The sequence below is a fragment of the Ailuropoda melanoleuca genome, chromosome 4 (assembly GCF_002007445.2).
Source record: "Ailuropoda melanoleuca isolate Jingjing chromosome 4, ASM200744v2, whole genome shotgun sequence".
In the NCBI taxonomy this organism is placed as follows: Eukaryota; Metazoa; Chordata; class Mammalia; order Carnivora; family Ursidae; genus Ailuropoda; species Ailuropoda melanoleuca.
The window spans coordinates 128,403,586-128,425,279 of NC_048221.1; the positions used below are offsets into that span (position 1 = coordinate 128,403,586).

Genomic DNA, 21,694 nt, shown 5'->3' on the forward strand with positions numbered 1-21,694 from the left:
AACAGAAAACAAAAAATATGTAATTATTTCTCAATTTACATAGCGCTTGCATTCCTGCAAAAGTCAGTGCACAGTAAAATGGTACAAATATAAACTTTGTGTTTCTATATGCATTCTTGTAGTTTGCTTATAGGCTCAAGTAATTATGAAAATGTTTTTCACCTACCTGAATATTTGGTGGGTCATTCAAAAACCATATGAGACATGGGATCATTCATTATGCAGGAGTGCACCATATATTGCAGGATATCCGGCATAGCTAGCTCATGTCCACTAAATGTCAGGGATTCCCCCTAATCATTATAACCAAAAGCGTTCCCCATAAATGCCCAAAACACCCCTTAGGCGGTAGTAATATACCCGCTGATCTAAACAAAAATCTGTCTGAATTCATCACTTACTCAACAAATTGCATAGTTAATATGTTTCCAGTATGGTGCTAGCAAAGTGATAGGAGCACAGATCTTACATTCTTTAGGGGGCATGGAACATATACAATCATAAAGAGGCAACAAGCAAGTACACAATTGATGCTGTACGTAAAAAAGACATTAAAAGCCACAGAAGCTCACAGAATGAGCACACCACTACTGTGGGTAATCAATGAAGATATCATGGAAGACACACTTTGAACCCTCAAGAATGGGCAGGATATAAACAAGGACAGTGAAAGATATTCTAGAAAGGGGTCATGGTTTGAGAAAAAATATTTTATGCATGTGTGGCAAGATTCAAGCAGAATCTCAGTCTTCTCAGGCAGGGACCGTGTTGTTTCTGATTTCCTATTAAAGGTCCTCAAAAGTCCTACAGCCTTCTCTTTTCTTGTTACTCTTGACAGAAGCATTATATATCTACCTATCTTTCAGACCCCAGTGATATATACTACTCTGGTACTGTTTAAGCCCCCTTCAAAAAGACTTTACAAAACAATCATACGTTTTCAGGTACCTTCAAGTACCCCAAGCATGCAGACCTTGCATCCTAGAGGTCACTTGACCCCCATAGGAAGGAGAGATCTAGGACATTTTTTCACATTTTCCTCATCACTTCTGTTCACTGAAATCTTACACATTCCCTGTGCTACCTGTTCCTTTAAGCATCCTATGTCTCTCTAATGGGAGGTAACTCTTTCTCTGAGCCTGTATAGCCCTCTGCTTGCTCTTCACATTCTGTATAGCACACTGGGTTATCTGTGGAATGGCTTAACCCCTCATTTTCACAGTATATAGGGAGAACCCCAAAAGAACAGACCCCATGTATCTCTCTGGGTTGAAACATTTGTACTCTCACCAATAGGAGTTCCAACAAATAATGCCAGGCCTCTTAGACCATAATAAGCTAGTGTGATAGGCTCTGCTTATCACAGGGAGCCAGGTGAACTTTATGTAATCCAATGAAAGAAGAAGACAAGAGAATTTCTGAGCCCAGAGGAATTACAATAAGTGGGGTTGGTAGCACCGGTTCAAGAACCAAAACTCTGTCAACTCTACCCAGGAGTGAATCTAACCTATCCTTTAGGAAACTGATGCTTAGATATATTGCCCACTTTCCTACAGGCCAGTACGACTGGCCTGCCACTGTCCAGTGTTTTTAAGGCAACTCTTCAGTGTTTAAAGAATGGGAGAGCCAAAGAATGAAGTGATACCAGAAGTGGGGATTTCAGGACTGATCTGAACATACAGACCCAATAGAGCCACTAGGTAATCAGTTCATTTAGGGAAATGTCACCTAACTCTGGTCCATTCTGTAGAAGAATATACTTCTGGGGCAGGATGGTCAAAAATAGGCAGTGAGCGGAACTCAGAAGCCAATGTTGCAAATCTTTTTATTATGAATTTTTAGGATGCCCTCAAACACATTTCTTAAGGACCATACAGGTGCTATTGTTGGTGAATTGCTCAGCCTCCTCCAGCTAAAAGGTCTTTTTCTTATATCAAACTGACCATATTTCAAGATGTCAAGCTCCATAGGGTTGCCCTGGTCATCTTTCTGAATGAATCTTGGTATCTGGTACTCCAGAAACGCTCACCAAAATGACTGCTGAAAACTGACAAAGCAAATTTCTCAGTGCAACACAAATCTGGGACTAAACAGCTTACGAATCCTCCTGGACAATGCATGCAGAAGAGTGGTGACCTTAAAATAATTTCTGTGGATTTTTATGGTTTTATGATTTGATTTTCAAATGATAACCTCTTTTTATTATAAAAGTAACACATGTTCTTTAATAAATCTGATAGATACTGACATAAAGAAGGAAATATAAATCCTCTGAAATCCTGTATCTCCTAGATAATTATCATTAACATTTTTAAGCTCCTTCTATGTATTACTATTGTACACATAGATTTTTGAGTACCTACACATATACACTTTAAAAATGGAGTCGTTCTTTAAATACCGTAAAACTGACTTTCTCAATATAATGTATTGCGGGCACGTTTCCATGTAGTTATATAAATAATTACCTTATTTTTGGACAGTTTTACAGAATTTCATTGTATGATATAACACAACTAACTTAACCAATTTACTAAACCCTATGGATCAATGCTTAGGTGATTTTTTTCACTTTTAGTGTAAGCACTGCTACAAATGAAAGATTTTTTGCATAAAAGCTTCTGCACACTTGTGCAGTTATTTCTTCGGGATTCATTTCTAGAAACAGAATTGCTGGTGAAAAGTTATGCACATTTTAAACATTATTACACATTGCCAAATTGCCCTCCAAAAATTGTACAATTTATATTTTCACAAGAGAAGTCGAGATGCCTATTTGCTTATACCCTTACTAATAGTGGATATTATCAAGCCTTTAAACCTTTATTAACACAGTAAGTGAAAAGCTGTATCTCATTGTTATTTTAAATTACCTCTTTGATTATGGAGTTTTTCTTTTGTTTATTGGCTTTTGGTATTTTGATAAATTACATGTATTTTTCCCATTTTCTCTCAGGTTGTTCATCTTTTTTATATTGATACGTAAAAATTCTTTATACATTCAAAATGTTATCTTTGTGTATTCCATATTAACTATAGATACATTGTTCACATTCGTGCCTTGCATGTAGTAGCTACACAATAAATTTTGTTTACTGAAATAATGGATGAATGTCATAGCTTGTCGGACAGAAATTCTAGACTTCATGAAGTCAAATTTGTGTTCTTTTCCTTTGTAGTTTCTGGCCATGTTGCCAATCTTTCCACTAAAAGATTAGAAGAAAATTTTCTTCTAATAATACATTAGATTTTTTTAAAAGCCCATTTTATCTTTAATCTAGCTGGGCTTTCTTAAATTTATTGCTAATTCAAGGCAATTGTTCCAAGATCATTGACTAAATAATCAAGATTTTCTCACTAATTATAAATGCTGTTTCCTTCATATATAAAACACTAACATAAACTAGACTCTGCTTATGAATTTTCTCTTCCCTTTCATTTACTTAACTATTCTTTTACCATACATTAATCCCATTACATGTACATCATAGCATAGTTTGATATCTAGTAGAGAATATCCCCCCAGTTTTTCCTCCCAAATTTCCTGGCCATAATTAGTAATTTTTTTTCCTTCCAGATGAAAGCAAGAATCAATTTGTCAATATTTTTAAGCTTGCAATTTGTTTTGAATCGGCATTAAATTTATAGACTATTTTGGTCAGAATTGACATCTTTATAGTAGTCTTCCACTGTAGAGAATACATACATAAAAAATCAACTCCAGCATTACTTTGCGTGACTCTGAGTATATTCTTCATTTTAAGCTAATTACAATAAAATCTAATTATTACCATTAAATTATTATACCCATTTGACACCAAAGATTGAACATTAATTATAAAACAAATTAATTCTGCATTGACATTTGTTTCCTGTTACTGGATGACAGCTTTGTTAAAATATGACACCTGGCTGAAGATAGGTCTCCTATTAATTAAAATATTTGTTACCCCCATAATGGATAGAATTCTTACCCACCAGAATGGGGTCATGATGGGATCTACACTTTCAGATACATATTATCATAATAAGTGATGATAGTTAAGATTATAGAGCTCTTGAAGATTTATAGGAGGCAAAAATTAGAGTAAGATCTGATTAGCTTATTCAGTTTCTCTAGAAAAACGAGGCTTACAGTAAATTTTGCCAATAACTGAGGGAAAAAACATTGGGGTTTTTGGCAATTCTCTAAGGTCCAAAGTTAGACACACCTTGCGGTCCTATTATTCTTCCCCTGAATAATAAGCATCCAGATATTGAACAAAATGGGAGAAAGTCTCTAAAATATAGATTGAAAGCAGATGATTTCAACTCTAGGAAAACCTATCATATAAAAAATCTATTCCTCATTTAGTTAAAAATCCTACTGGAGAGCAAACCCTGGGCACTAGAGTTGAGAGGCTTGTGACATTCTTCACTTTAAGATTTTCCTGAAGTATCCAGTAATCTCCCTATTACCTAGCTTTTATCTGTAAAATATAGGGGACAGTACATGACTAAGTGACAAGTTTTATGGCACAGCTTTCAAGCTCTACACAGCTTTCAGAAGAGACAGTAGGGACACAGATATGCAAATATCTAGTGGCAAAAACAAGACAAATATGGGAGCAATGGCTTCTGGTTGGAGTAACAGATGATATAGGTATAGGGTGATGTCAAATCATAGCTGGGCTTGAATCACTGTCAAAAAAAAGAAAAAAGAAAAGAAAAGAAAAAAAGAAAAAAGAGTCTCTCAAGCAAAGTGACAGGACTCCATAGAGATCTCCCTGACATGAGAGAAGAGGCAAATGGAATTAAAATATAAATGTTAGGAAACACTACAAAATGTAGATTCATTTCATTCATTCATTCTTTTATTCAATAAATATTTATCGCAGGAGAATTCATTCAGCAGTGGTCAATCTCTGCACAGAACATTCATGCAGTAGGGGGAGAATCAGGGTAATAGGCAAACATAAACATGCATTATGTTAAGTGCTATGAAGAAAAAGCAGAATAAGGAGACACAGAATGGTAAGAAGGTGCTATTTTAGGCAAGGTAGTCATGGATGGTCTCTCAGACAGATGGCATTTAAGCAAATTTAAAGAAATGAAGAGGTGAGCCACTTGAATATCTCGAGGAAAGCATTCCAAGTAAAGGGACTAGTAAAAGCAAAGGCCCCAAGACAGGAGCACACACAGTGTCTGGTGTGGCTACCTGCAGTATGACCTGAATAGAGTGGCAGGGAATAAGGCTAGGGAAGGGAAGTGCTATGAGCCAGAGTATACAAGTCTGCGTAGTCTTGGTAAAGGTTTGAACTTGTTCTAAACATGATGAGAATACCCCAGAGGCTTCTGAGCAAGAGAATGATATGATTGGAATATGCCTCCTAAAAAACTACTCTGCTTGCTGTGTGGAGAATAAGAAAGAGAGAAGCACGTATTGCATGGTGCACTGGGTATTACACGCAACTAATGAATCATAGAACTTTGCATCGGAAACCAGGGATGTACTGTATGGTGACTAACATAATATAATAAAAAATCATTAAAAAAAAAAAAAGAAAGAAAGAAAGAGAGAGAGAGAGAAGCAAGAGCAGAAGAAGAAAGGCCAGTTAGAAGTCCAGCCAAGGGCCGGGGCGGGGGGGCTCAGAGTAATTGGCAGCAGTGTAAGGGAAAAGTAGTGGGATTTGTCTCTTTGCTGCTAGAGAGGATGTTTACAAGACTTGGCCTGAGCATCTGAGTACATCTGAGCGAAATCTTTCATGTCATCCCCTATATCTCTATGGCTCTTCAAATTCTCTAATCTGATCCCATCTTTCACTCATTCTCAACTCCCTTTCACTAAGTCCTCTGGAACTCATGGTCCATCATCAAAAAAATCCCTGATATCCTCAATCCTTTCAGTGACTATTCCCAATGTCTTGTTTTTGTTTTTAAACCACTTTGTTGAGGGAGGACTGAGGTGCAAAAAGCCGTAGGTATTTAATGTCTACGATGTCCTGAGTTTGCCTGTACACCTAAGTAATGGTAATGGTTTCACAGGTATACGTGTATTTTCAAACACTATGTCTTCCTGCTCTGTGTTGCCCAGAAAGGCACGCTGTTCCCCTCCAGTCCACTAACATGACGGCTATTTACTTCCCCACACCCTTCACAATTCTGGGCCTGGAAGTAATAGATATCCTTTAGGCTCCTCATTGCCACTTCTCACTAATTCAAAAAATGAGAAATTCAGAAACGGCACCACAAGAGGACCAGTGAAAACGCCCTTCTTGTAAAATTCTTGTGGAGGATAGGCATTATCTCAACATCAGGGATGATAAGTTTGAAATTGATTCGAAGATCTTAGGAACACAATGCCTGGCTTGAGTTCCCACCTCCTGCGCGTAATAATTCATGTATCAGCACAGCTATTAGAGCATACACGGCATCCCTGAAACACAGGAATACAGACTCCAAAGCCCAATTATTCACCCATGGGGAATGGCTGCCATGGTAAGATGCAGATGGTGAGAACCTAATCATGAGATTTTTCTCAGTAGAATTTCCTGGCTGTGCCAGATCAGTTCTGCATATGTATGTAAGTATAGACTTTTGTGTGTACCGTACATAAGCAAGGGGTATTTCTCCAAGGAAATAGATCCCATAGGACCTTTTCACTGTGCAACACTTCACAGCCAAGAAAAGTCTACACTGGGAAAGCAAGGATGCAGAAGGCTCCCCTGACACAGGGCTTGCCCTCCAGAGAGTTCTGGGGCATATACAAGGCCTGTTCCTGTCAGTCATGGGAAGGGTATAAGTTGAGGCTTCTCACCACTTTCTCAGCTCCCTGCTGTCTTGAATATCTCCAGTCACTGATAATACATTTCATGTGCTTGATTAAAGGACAGTCCATGCCTCCAAAGTATTCTCACGGTAACCTCGACATGGCCCTGTCACAGCACTCAATTCGTGCTATTTGTGTGATTGTCTCAGTAAACCACGAGTTCTTTGAGGATGTCTGTGTACCAAGCACCAGGGCCTCTCTCAGAGGTGGTATTTGTACATAAGAATAAGGCACAATTAGTTGTGTGAAAATGCTTAGTAGAAGGTACACTGCCGATGGGATGCATGTTCCCATTCTAACCTCAGCTTCCTACCCTAAGGAACTGCCCTTTCTGGGGGAGTTTCCATGAAGTTTTCTTAATTTTCTCCTTTATAAAAGATTATCATTCCCTTCCTCTCAGATTTATGCCACACTTAATAGTAAATCAATGGAAAAATTCACCATGAGATGTGACTGACTTAAAAAAAAAATTACGTTTTCTGGGCTTCCGTATCAGGGTTCTGAAATCTGAAATCTGTAAGACAGACTGGCAGGGTAGCATTCAGACAGGATTTCTACATGAAAGTCTTTTTTTCCTTTTTTTTTTTTTTTTAAGTTTTTATTTCAATCTCAGTTAGCTAACACACTGTGAAATGCTAGTTTCAGGTGTACCATTTAGTCTTGAGGCAGAATTTCTTCTTCAAGAAATTCCAGTTTTTGCTTTTAAAGCGTCCAGCTAAGGCCCACCCACATTATTGAAGGCAAACTCCTTTACTTAAGGTCAAAAGACTATAGATGTTAGTCACATCTGCAAAATACCTTCAGAGCAATATCTAAATGAACTTTACACCAAACAACCGGGCACCACAGCCTATCCAAGTTGACAAAGAAATTTAACCCTCAAAACCTTCATTCTGGGAATGGCACAGAGGTTTTACTCTCACTATAATCAAAAAAACTAAACAAAATCTGTGAAACATTTGGTTTCAGATTTTAGGTAAGAGCAGAAATTGGCAAGCTGATTCTTAAATTTACATGAAAATACAAAGGACGGAGACTAGCCAAAACAATTTTTAAGAACAAAGCTGGAAGACTGGCACTATCTTTCATCAAGACTCATCATAAAGTTACAAGAATCAAGAAGTGTGAGAGTGACATAAGGATCTTCAGAATAGCATACAGAGTCCAGGCATATATTCACACATATACGCTCAATTGATTTTTTGCCAAAGGTGTTAAGGTAATTCAATCTGAAAGAAGAATCTTTTCAATCATGCTGGAAAAACTGCATATTCATTTGGAACAAATATGAACCTTGACTCTTGCTTCACTGCATACACAATAAAGTTGAAATGGATCACAAACCTAAATATAAAGACTAGTACTTTAAAACTAACTGAATAGGAGAGAAAATATTCAAAATGTTGCAGTAGGCAGCAATTCCTTAGATACAGGGAGACCATTCTGTATGACTCTACAACGGTGGATACATGTCATGATATATTCGTCCAAACCCAAAGAACGTACAACACCGCGAGTAAACCCTAATGAAAACAGTGGATTTTGTAAGATGATGATGTGTCCATGTAGGTTCATCAATTGTAACAAATGTACCACTCTGGTGGGGGGTATTAATAATGGGGGAACTATACATGTATGGGGATAGGAACTCTCTGTACCTTCTTTTCAGTTTTGCTGTGGAATTAAAATTGCTCTAAAAAATAAAATCTACCAAAAAAAAAAAAGATTCCCTACATAGCATGCCAAAATTCATAAAAGAAAAAATGATAAATTGGTTTCATTAACTGTTTAATATCTGTTCTTTAAAAGACGCCATCAAAAAAATGCAAAATCCCTGCAATAAATGATATCCAGAATTAGTTTTAAAGATCCTACAATTTAGGAAGAAGACAAACAACCCAAAATTTAAAAATGGGTAAAAAGTGGAAGAGACACTTAATAAAGCAGATACATAAACAGTGAATAATCACATGAAAAAACATTTGACATAACTAGCAAGAAAAATAAAACCAAAAAAAAAAAATAAAACCATAATTAGATACCACCACACACTCACTAGAATGATAAACATTAAAAGATTAACAACACAAGTGTAAGTGAGGATATGCAGCAACTAAAGCTCTAATGAATTGCTTCTGGGAATTTGAATACTAAAAGCAATCCTGGAAAACAGTTTGGCAGTTTCTTAAAAAGTGAAATAAGCACTTTAAAAAAAAAAAAGTGAAATAAACATCCACCCTGTGACCCAGCAATTTCACTCCAAGTATTTACTCAAGATAAATGAAAATACATCCGTATAAAGAATTGTACAACAGAAGCAGGTGGGTGGCTCAGTTGGTTAAGCATCCAACTCTTGATTTGGGCTCGGGTCATGATCTCAGGATCATAAGATCAAGCTCTGTGTTGGGCTCCAGGCTGGGTGTGGAGCCTGCTTAAGATCTTTCTCTCCCTCTCACTTTACTCCCCCCCCCACTCTTGCTTTCTTAAAAAAAAATTGTACAAGAATATTCTTATTAATTTATAATCCAAATCCCCATCAACAAAAGAATGGGTGAACTGTGGCATATTTATGCCATGCATTACTTCTCAGTAATTAAATGAAAAAATCCATTGTCATCTGCAGCAACATGGATGAGTCTCATAGACACTATAATAACCAAAATAACTGGACTCAAATAAATATGAATTTAATTATTTCCTTTCCATGAAGATTAAGAGAGAATGGGTTACTCTATGGTGACAGATACCAGAACAGTTTCCCACCCTTTGGGTAGCAAAGAATTGTTTAGAAGGAGGCATGAGGAAACTTTCTGAGATGAAGGTAACATCCTAATTAATGTGTGTGTTACAGGCATGTATACATTCGTCAGAACTCAACAAACTGCACCCTTAAAATTGGTATATTTTATTGCACATAAATCATTCCAAAAGACAAATGTGCTCCTTTATATCAACAATTGAAACATGTAATTTTTACATATGTGTGAATACGTGTCTGAATTCTGTATTCTATTCTATAAATCTATATGTCTATCCATTTGCCATTTATAATTTCTTAATTGTGTAATTTATAACAAAAAAGTGTAAGATTTAATTTATAAAATAACCTATAAATAATATCAACAAAGTATTTTATAGGACTTGACAAGCTAATACTAAAATTTATACTAAAGAACAAAGGCCAAAAATTGTCATGACAATTATAAATAAAAAGACCAAATAGGAAAATATGTTCTGACAGATGTGAATACTGACTCTAAAGCTACATCAAATAAGACAATGTAACAGTGGCATAGAAATAAGAAAACAAATCTAAGAAAAATATAAGGAGCTCAGAAATAGACTCAAGTATATGGGTATATATATAGGATAGAGGTAGCATTAAAATCTATAGACAGATGCCAACAAGCTGTGTTCGAAATACTCTTCATATAATTAAACAAAATTAGAGCCCCACTTGAGATAATTATATCTCAAGTGGGGCTCTAATTTATACTACGATTGATAGATGGGTAATCTCAGATAAACCAAAAGGTAACAACAGAAGTTTAAAACTTTTAGATGAAAAAATAGATCCATACCTTTATGGTCTTGGTATAGGAAATAATTTAAGAATGCACATACACAAACAGTGATGGATAAGAATGATACATCTGATTATATCACGTATTTTTTACTGCTTAACAAACTACCCCCAAAACTTAATAGTTTATTATGCTTACAAACCCATAATTTATCTAAGGCTTGGTGGGGATGGCTTTTCTCTTCTCTACATCTGGTGTCCCATACCAAAGGTAAAGGACCCACTTTTGATTTTGTGTGTGTGTATGGTGAGAACACACTCAACCCTCTTAGCAAATTTCAAGTTTATAATCCAGTATTATTACCTACAGTCACCATGCTGTACATTAGTTTATAATGTTTATAATGTTTATAATCCAGTATTATTACCTACAGTCACCATGCTGTACATTAGATCTCTAGAACTTATTCCTTCTGCAAAACTAAAATTCTGTACCCTTTGATCAATATCTCCCCATTTCTCTAGCTTCCAGCTCATGGAAGCCACCATTCTACTCTCTGGCTTTATGAGTTCAACTTTATTTATTTTTATTTTATTTTTTGAGAGAGAACAAGAGTGGGGTGGGCAGAGGAAGAGGGAGAGAGAGAATCTTCAGCTGTCTCCACACCCAGTGCAGAGCCCAACACAGGGCTCTATCTCATGACCCTGAGATTGTGACCTGAGCCAAAATCAAGAGTCAGACGCTTAACTGAGGCACCTAGGCACACCGAGTCTGACTTTTTTAGATTCCACACTTAAGTGAGATCATGCAGTATTTGTCTTCCTGTGTCTGGCTTATTTCATTTAACATAATGTCTTCTAAGTCCACCCATGTTGTTACAAATGGCAGGATTTCCTTCCTTAAGACTGAATAATATTCCACTCTGTATGTATGCATGTGTATGTACATATATTTCCTATCATGTGTGTATATTACATATATATCACATATATCATATTTTCTTTATCCATTCATCCATCAATGGACACTTAGGTTTTTCCTATAACTTGACTATTGTGAATAATGCTACAATGAACATGGGAATGCAGACATCTCTGACACTGATAGTAAGTTAATTAGCTTGATTTTGGTAATCACTTCATAATGTATACTTACCTCAAACATCACATTGTATACCTTAAATATACACAATTTTTACTGTCAATTATGCCTCAATAAAGCTGAAGGAAATATAAAGGGCTTACTCACATGACTGGCAAGTTGGTGTTAGCTGTCAACTGGGAAATCAATCAGGGCTGGGGGCCAGGAGCCTTGGTTCTTCACCGTGTGAGCCTCTCTAAAGCCTGCTTCTGTTTCCACAATATGATGGCTGGATTCCAAGAGAAAGCATCCCAAGATAACCTGGCAGAAATGAATGACATTTTTTGTGAGTTGGCTTTTAAAGTCATATCACTTTTGCTGAAATCTCATGTCAAGGCAGTCACAAAGCCCCTCCCAATTTTAAGTGCAAGTGACATTGATTCCATCCCTCAATTGAGGGAGAAGCAAAATTCTAGAAGGGCATGTTAGACAGGACATACATTGTGGCTGTTTCTTTGGAAAATACAAGTGCTATATCACTATATTGTATGCCGGAAACTAATATTACACTGTATGTGAACTGTGATTTAAACAAAAACTTTAAAAAATTAAACAACAAAAAAACCAGAATTTTTTAAAAAGCTACAGATTAGGTAAAGATTTAAACACATGCTACTGTAAAGTATATATGTAAACATATAAAGAGCCCATATAAATACTAAAATTCAAAACAATGCAGTAAAAATAGTAAAAAATACAAATAGACTTCCTTCAGAACAGGAAACCCAAAGACCAATAAAAATAAGAAAATCTGTTCAACCTTAGTAATATTTATGTGGAAAATATAAAATGAGAAACCATTTCAAAGACATCAGATTGGCAAAACTTCTAAAATGAGTCAATGGTAAGTGCTGGCAATGAAATGAAGCAATTAGAAATCTCATTACTATTGGTCAGTTTCAGTGACTCTCTACTTTGAGTGCTAGGCAGAATCTGGTAAAGCTGATAATGTACATGACCTATGATGTAATTTCCACTTCTAAGTTTATCTATTAAAGAAATGCTCACTTATATTCACTAGGAGACAAGTTTACAAAAGAATGTTTATTGTAATATTGCTTGTAGAGTGGTAAAAAGTTAAAAATAATGCAAATGTGCATTAGTAAAACAATGATATAAATACACCACGCTGTATATAATAATGGAGTAATATATAGCAGTTAAAGTACATGAAGGAGCTCTACGAAATATCAAAATACATGTAAAAACATAGTAAGGAACAAAAAAGCAAGTTGCAGGCTGGCGTGTCAATATTATGTCACTTGTATAAAGTTTTATAATATTAAAAACAATCCTATATATTTTTATGGACATATAGTTATGTTGAAAACCCTGAAACCACATATGGTCATATTACACACAAAATTCAATAGTAATTATGATAGGAAAAGTAGGAAAAGAAAGTGTAGAATGGGATTAGCTTGTGGTACCCAAAGCCTTCAACTTCATGGAATGTTTTATTTGAAATCAGAGGCAAAGATGGCAACTTGTAATATTGGCCAATGTGTGTTTATTATCCTCAAACATACATTTTTGCATGTTTAAAATGTATCTTAATGAAGTCCTATATTTATACACCAGAAGTAGACAGAATGAACCTTATAGCTGATGTAACCTAACAATCCTTTTCAACCACGGGCCAAAACTCATCTTACAGTTGTAGAAATTGCATCCACAAGGAAAACTAGACTTCTTAAAGCTACAGAATGGGTTAAACAATCTACACATTCAATGCAATCCCTATCAAAAGACCACTAGCACTTTCCACGGAGCTGGAACAAACAATCCTAAAATTTATACGGAACGAGGAAAGACCCCAAATAGTCAAAGGAATGTTGAAAAGGAAAACCAAAGCTGGAAGTACCACAATTCCAGATTGCAAGCTGTATTACAAAGCTGTAATCATCAAGACTGTATGGTACTGGCACAAATACAGACACACAGATCAATGGAATAGAATACAGAACCCAGAAACGGACCCTCAACTCTATGGCCAGCTAATCCTCGACAAAGCAGGAAAGAATATCCGATGGAAAAAAGTCTTTTCAACAAATGGTGTTGGGAAAATTAAACAGCCACATGCAGAAGAATGAAAATGGACCATTTTCCTACACCATACAAAAATATAAATTTAAAATGGATGAAAGATGTAAATGTGAGACAGGACTCCAGCAAAATCCTAGAGGAAAACATGGGCAACTTCTTTGACCTCAGCCCCAGGAACTTGTTGCTAGACACATCTCCAGAAGCAAGGGAAACAAAAGCAAAAATGAACCACTGGGACTTCATAAAAAGCTTTTGCACAGCAAAGGAAACAATCAACAAAGCTAAAAGGCAAGCAACAGAATGGGAAAAGATATTTGCAAATGTCTTATCACATAAAGAACAAGTATCCAAAATCTATAAAGACCTTATCAAACTCAACATCCAAAAACAAAAAAATCCAATCAAGAAATGGGCAGAAGACATGAACAGATATTTCTCCAAAGATGACAAATGGCTAACAGACTCATGAAAAAATGCTCATCATCATTTGGCCTTCAGAAAATACAAATCAAACCACAATGGGTTACCATCTCACACCAATCAGAATGGCTAAAACGAAAAAGTCAGGACATGACAGATGTTGGTGGGGAATAAGGAGAAAGGTGAACCCTCTTACACTCTTGGTGGGAACACAAACTGATACAGCCACTCTAGAAAACAGTATGGAGATTCCTCAAAAAGCTAAAAATAGAACTACCCCCACGACCCAGCAACTGTGCTACTAGGTATTTACCCCAAGGATATAAAAAGAGTAATTTGAGGGGGCACATGTACCTGATGTTTATAGCAGCAATGTCCACAATAGCCAAAATATGGAAAAAAGCTCAGATGTTCATTAATAGATGAATGGGTAAAGAAGAGTTGGTGTGTGTATATATATACACACACATACATATACATACACACACACACACACACACACACACACTAGAATATTACTCAGCCATCACAAAGAATGAAATCTTGCCATTTGCAACAACATGGATGGAACTAGAGGGTATTATGTTAAGCAAAATAAGTCATAGAAAGACAAATATCATATGATTTCACTCCTATGTGGAATTTAAGAAACAAAATACGTGAACATAGAGGAAGGGACAGAAAAATTAAATAAGACAAAAACAGGGAGGGAAACCATAAGAGACTCTTAACTATAGGGAATAAACTGAGGATTCCTGGAGGGAAGGTGGGTGGAGGATGGGGTAATTGGGTGATGGGCATGGGCACTTGATGTAATGAGCACTGGGTGTTACATGTAACTGATGAATCACTAAATTCTACCCCTGAAACTAATAATACACTATATGTTAACTAAATTGAATTTAAATAAAAAATAACTTTTAAAAAAATGTTACAGAATGGGTTATGAATACAAATGGAAGAGAGTCTTCTGAGTCCCAGATAAGCCCTTTTACTCTACACCTTACTCTTCAAAAGGATTTTAAAGTATGATCTTGGCTGCATCTGCCTGACCCGGACAGGAGTAACAGGTGTGATAATCCTTCCAAAACAAATCAGACAGAACAGAAGAGGGCAACTAGATGAACTTCATAGCTAGGCAGGAGGGTAGATTATAAATATAGGTATAACACTGCCTAAGACCCCACTATTAAAGAATCATTCTTTCGATTTCAGCATTGCCTTCTCCAGTAAATTTTGTTAGAAGAATAGAATACCTTCATGAGATATGAGGCTTCCAATGTTCAGAGTGAGTTTTGAATGGCCCAGAATTGGTGACTTCTAGGAGAAAAGGGATGCAGGGTGCGAAACACTCACTTAACCATCTGGCAGTGCGCTAGAGTCCATTCATTTTACCGAAGCTTAAACCATTTGGTACCTCCCTCTAAGCCCAGAGAAGATAGCCAACCATCCTACAATCCGGGAGACTAATCAGAACATGGACAGGAACCAGCTTATACCTCCAGACAAATATTTAAAATTTTCAAGTTTTATAAATAATTTAAGTAGCCTAAAACTCATTAACTTTAATGTATTCTCCACAACTGCTTCTACGAAATGTTAACTGTTCTGTGTGCTTCTATTTTTTTTTTAGCTTAATGAAGCTTTTAGTCTTATCGTGAGCAGCATCATTTATGATGGAAAACAGCCTCCTTGTGTAGAACAAAAGCTCTCTCAAAATATTGGAAGATTGTTTAGATCACCCTCTCTGTTTTCCACCTGACCAAAAGCTATCTAACACCTTGGCTGGAATCCTGTGTTTCTGAATGACAGTACTGACTTCTACAAACATCTATTCTAAAAGGGCCACATATTTCACAAACATGTTGCATCACTGAACAGGAGGGTAGGAGATTTTGGCTGCAGTCCCCACTCAGACATACATCACTAAGTAGCCTTGGACAAGTCATGGTAGCTAGCCTCTCTGAGCCCTTCCCTTCATCTGTCAAACACGCAACACAAAACGGTCATATCCTATGCAGGGCTTTCAAAGTTCACATGAGAAAAGGGTTTTGAAACTCTGATCACAAGCACCTGGGAGATAGCAAAGGCTTTACCTTAGTGTGTATACATTCCACAGGCAACTATGTCAGTCAAAAAGGAAGATGAGAAAAAGGAGAGAAATTAGAGCCTAAAGGCTATTCACATCTTTCCTCTGTGGCCAAGGTACTTTCCTTGACTCATTTCCTACTCTATTCTCCATTCTTCGGCTTTCTCTATCCCATCTTTTACAAAACAGAGTACCAGTTACCATACAGGCAAAGGCTTCCATTGTAAGTGGCCCAATTCCTCCCACCCACTTCCTGCATTTCTCATGTTACTTCATTCTCCCAAAAGCTCGAGGATTTAACTGTTGCACTGAACCACATTCTCTTGTACTCTTAATCACTAACCCAAGGGGAGCTTCTTCCTGTTTAGGTGGAAACAACTCAAATATACTTATTTTTATTTTATAAACATTATTAAGAATGCTGCAGTAGGGGGAACCTGGGTGGCTCAGTCAGTTAAACGTCCAGCTCTTGGTTTCTGCTCAGGTCATGATCTCAGGGTCCTGAGTTGGAGCCCCACATGGAGCTCCATGCTCAGTGTGGAGTCTGCTTGAGATTCTCTCCCTCTCCCTCTCCCTCTGTTCCTCCCCCAACTCAGGCTAAATAAATAAATAAAATCTTCTAAAAAATTAAAGAAGAATGCTGCAGCAAGTCTTATTAACTACTCTCCAATCCACTATGTTCAAAACTGGATTATAACTTCCTGAGTTTTCTTAATCTGCATTTGAGATTAATTAACATTCTGTGTCTTCTCCCCAACTGCCCTTTCACTTATGCTTGCAATAAACCTGAGATAGATAAAGAAACACTGAGGCACCATTCATTTATGAGATTTCTCCCTGGGGACAAAGAACATCATTAACCTTTGCACTACATTCTCCCACTCTCCATAAACAGGTCCTCGCCTTACTTGTACACAGCCAGTGGCTCTAATCCCCTGCCCCCAGCAGCAATGTGCATTGTTCCACTTGAAAAGGTGATTAGAATTTCTGGTCAGATTCTCATGAACACTCCACAAACTCTTCCTATGACATTTGACCCTTATATTGAAAAGTCATGCCCTGGGCATATTTTAATCAGTTAAGGTAAATTGACAGGTAATCTGATGTTTTACTTCTTACTAAATTTATAACATCATTTCTTTGAAATCAGTCTCTTCAGTTTAAAGAAGTCACTCATTCTTGATCCTTTGAATTCTCTTTAATACAAAATGCACACTGATCTGCAAGAAATTTCAAGATTGAAGTATGGCAAGGATGAGACAGATGCTGCACTTTGTATGACATAATAATTGTTTTTATCACACCACCTATATTTCACTAAGGGAATAAAAGAAACAGGAGACAATTACTGCTAAATAAAGAGCTTTTCTTGTTTTCTACATGACTGAATCGTCTGATCTTTCCATTACAGCTTCCAAGTTGAAGCAAGTATCTATATGCCAGATTTTATAAGGTACTAGGCTCAGAGCTGTCAAAAGGAGCCTCAGTCCCTGTCTGTTGACCAGTCACTGTGCTCAGTTGGTGATAAGGTGGGAAAGATGGTAGTTTCTGGGCTCCAGAATCTCCAGTGGGGTGGGGGAATGCAGTCACATAAACAATTACAATTCTGTGTAATAAATGCTATTGAACAGGAAAGCAGGACACAGATAAGGGACCCTAACCCAGATGGTCATGAGGTCTAAAAACACTAGTAGTTGTTTTGGAGGACGAGAGAAGGAATAAAGGTAATAGAATGAGACAGGAAGTCTTATAGGTTGTATTAGGAAGTTTGGGCTCTGCCTTGAAAGCAATACAAAGTTACTGCAGAATTTTAAAGCAGAGGAGGGCATAATCAAATTTTTTGAAGGACGTTCTGTCTGTAGTATGGGGATGGATTTAAAGAAGAGACAGTCTGGAGACATAAAAAATTAGTCAAGAGATGGTGGCAAGCCTTCCCTAGGGACTGGCAGTAGAGAGGGTCCTAAAGGAAGTGATTTTGAAAAATATTTAGGAGTAGTATCAATAGGATGTGGTGATTTAGTGGATGTAGGAAGGGAGGGAAAAGGGATTTAAAAATAATGCAAGTATAGAAGTAGGGAAGGATATGTTATATTTGAAATGCCTGTGATATCCTGATTATGACCCATAAGAAGTCACTAAATATATAGAACTGAAGCCTCAGAGAGAGATGCAGTCTGGAGCTATAGTTCTGAACCTTGTCACTTACAGGTGGTGACTAAAACGAACAACATTGCCACGGGAGAGTGAGGGAGCATATAGACTGAGAAGAGAACAAAACCCCAAGAAGCATCTACTTTGAAGGGATCCCATAAGGAAAAATGTTCGCAAATAAAACTAAAAAGGACTGGCTAGAGGGTAAGAGGAAACAAGGGGTGTGTGGTGAACAATACAGCAATATAAAACAGATATTCAAAAAAGAAGAAATATTGCTCAGGCACGAATAGACAGCCAGCTACGTAGCGGAAGAGAAACCTAAGAAGAATGTCCCCTGTCAGTAGTCGTGCATCACAGGTAATTGAATTTCAGAAAAGCAAAATTCCCAAATATCAGAATCAAAGCACCTACAATTTATAAGTATTCCTGTGCACCTAATGATTCACCCATCAGCTCCTTAAAAGGACCAGAGAGACCTGAATTAAAATCCAGTGGCTGTCCGTGACAAGAGACGTGATCTTGGGCCATTCAAATGAACTCAGACTTTCTTCATCTGCAAAATGAAAATAATACCTCCACCTCACAGGATTATTCCAAGGATTACAGATATAAAGAGCTTAGCACTGTGTTTAGTACATAGCAATTCTTATCAGCAAATACCTATTGAATCTGAATGTATTTTATTGGAATGCCTACCCTCTAGGGCCTTACAATTCTTACACAAGAGAGGTCACTAAACTACCTAATTCAGACTTGGCTTCTCTCCAATATAGTCTGATTCTATTCAAATATGGTCATCGTCTATTTAAAAACATAATAAGGACAGGAGGCTGAGAATAAGGAAACAAGTCCTTCTAAAATACGTTCCAGTATCAGATCACCAACCGTTGTGGTTCTAAGCATATAAGCCCAAAAACAATTGATAGTGATGCTCACTGTGTGGAGAACCTGCTGCCAGACCCTGGAGACGGGAGAATGGCAAAGGAAGAGAAGAATAAAACAAACCAAAACCTGACAGCACTAGGAACTTTGTGTCTGGTTGGAAAGAAGGTGATAAGTACCAAGAAAAGTGCCTTCACATCATCATACATCATAAGCAAATTAGTAAAAATAGTCCTGGAAGGGAAGGAACAAAAGAATGTAAACATTTGGGGATGCCTGGATGGCTTAGTCAGTTAAACAGCTGCCTTTGGCTCAGGTCATGATCTCAGGGTTCTGGGATTGAGCCCCAGGTTTTTGGGTTCCTGGCACAGTGGGGAGTCTGCTTGTCCCTTTCCCTCTGCTCATGCCCTGCTCCCCCGCTCATTTTCTCCCTCAAATAAAAATAAAATAAAATCTTTTAAAAACAGAATGCAAACATTTTTTAATCCCATTTCACTCATTCTCTTCTCCACAGATTCTCTAGAATCAGGTAGCCAAGAGTTCTAATCTAAGTTCAACCACTCTTCAACCATGACCCTGGGCATATTACTTACTATTTTTAAGTTTTTATTTTATTTTTTTTAAGTAATCTCAACACCCAACATGGGGCTCGAACTCACAACACTGAGATCAAGTTGCAAGCTCTTTCAATTGAGCCAGCCAGGCTCCCCATTAATATTCTAATCTTTGGTTTCCTCAACTATAAAGCGAAGATAAAAATACATTATATAGCACACATGTAATAATACATACTAAATCCTAAACATAATGCTCATATGTTCGGTACTCCAGTTATTTGTTTGTTCACTAACTTTAATAGCAGCTGTATGGATACAGCAGTTGTACCCCTTCGATCATGTTCATCTTCCCCTCTGTACCACCAATAACCATTCCCACCCCCTCTCCCACACTCCCCATCTCCTACAGCACTCCTCACAGTAAAACCCACACAGCTGCTCTCAGGCCAGCTTGCAGACTTACACCAGAGGCAGAGTCCTTTTCTGCTCTGAAAGAGAATCATGAAAGTTCAAACGCCACTGTGGTATTTTAGAAGTAGCACCAGCCTAGGGAACAGTCTCAGTTCTGTCACTTGTGAATCCAGTACCTTGCACAAGTCACTGAGCTTCTGTGAGTCTGTTCCCACAGGTGTACAGCAGGAACAACATGCCTGTGGGAATAGGACTGTTTTGATAAATTACATGATGATATTTATGTAAAGGTGGTTTGGAAATTATAAAGCATTATATGAATGAAAAAAATTATTAGTCATATTACCCAGGTACAGACTGGTTGCTTTTTTCAGTTTTTTTAAAGATTTATTTATTTGAGAAAGAGAGTGAGCGAGCAAGTGAGAGCAGGGGAAGGGGCAGAAGGAAAGGGAGTGAGAATACCCTTAAGCAAACTCCTCGCTGAGCACACAGAGCCCAACGATGCCGGGTTTGATCCCAGGACCACAAGACTCAACCTGAGCTGAAATCAAGACTCAGATGCTCAACTGAGTGAGCCACCCAGGCACCCTTGCCCTTTGCAGTTTTTATTACACTATCTCAGATCACACTGCTGGAACACGCAGCTCACACTGCTACTTAAAGCACAGAAGATGTCTTCTTTGAGCACTTAGTGCAGACAAGGATTACCAAATTATCCTATGTAGCACTTCTGTGTTAAAGTGCTTTTTAACTTTTATCTTGTTTTCCAACTTTTTATTTTAAAATAACAGAATCACAAGAAGTTGCAAAAATCATACAGAGAAGTGGTCCCCCCTACTCACCACCCAGGACCCTCAGTTGTGACATCTTACATAACTACAGTGAATTATCAAAGCCAGGAAATGGAAATTAAAGTTAAAAAAAAAAAAAGATTATAAAACAATAGGAAGAAAACACCTTAGAGTGGATAAAACCAAAATCCTAGAAATCATGAAAGAAAAAAAAAAATCAAGAAATTTAACTACATTTATTTTTCAATTCAACATCGAAAAAAATAAACAAGATAAATATCAAACTGAAACATAATAACAAAGTCTTAATTTCTATAAAATACAAAAGATTTCCTCCAAAGTCTACTTATAAAAGGACCAAAACTCCAATAGAAAAATGGGCAAGTGGGACTTCTGCAAGGTGGCTGCCTTGGAAGATCTCGAACTCACCTCCTCCCACAGACACACTAAATCTACAGCTACATATTGATCATTGCCTCTTAAGAAGGTCTGAAAACTACATGAACTGATTCTCCACCACAAAAGGTAAAAAGATCACATCGAAATGCATAAGAGAGGCAGAGACACAGTCTCATCAAAAATCTCACACCCAGCACAGTGACCCATGATAGCAAGGATCTTACCAATCCTATATTCTCCTTGAGGGATGACGGGTTGGTTCTGCACATAAGGGATCTACATCAGAGAGACAAGTCTCTAAAACATCTGGTTTAGAAAACTTAAAACTTATATCTAAGAAGCCCAAATCTCCCCATGAAACTAAGATTCCCCTTTTATAGGGCTTAGGTGTGGTCTCATTCACTCCAAGACCCAGCAAAAAACCAGCAGCTTGGAAAATGCCTAGACTATATGTGGAGATTCATTTGCTAATC

The 21,694-nt window shown here is 37.2% G+C and overlaps 1 protein-coding gene across 1 annotated transcript in view; it reads right to left on the reverse strand.

Annotated features, from left to right (window-relative positions):
• Positions 1-21,694, reverse strand: part of TDRD15 (tudor domain containing 15) — a 260,315-nt gene that overhangs the window by 139,748 nt on the left and 98,873 nt on the right. The window contains exon 4 of the mRNA XM_034659848.1: positions 11,581-11,733. The gene's annotated coding sequence lies outside the window, so the exon portion shown is untranslated. The remainder of the gene's footprint in view (positions 1-11,580; positions 11,734-21,694) is intronic.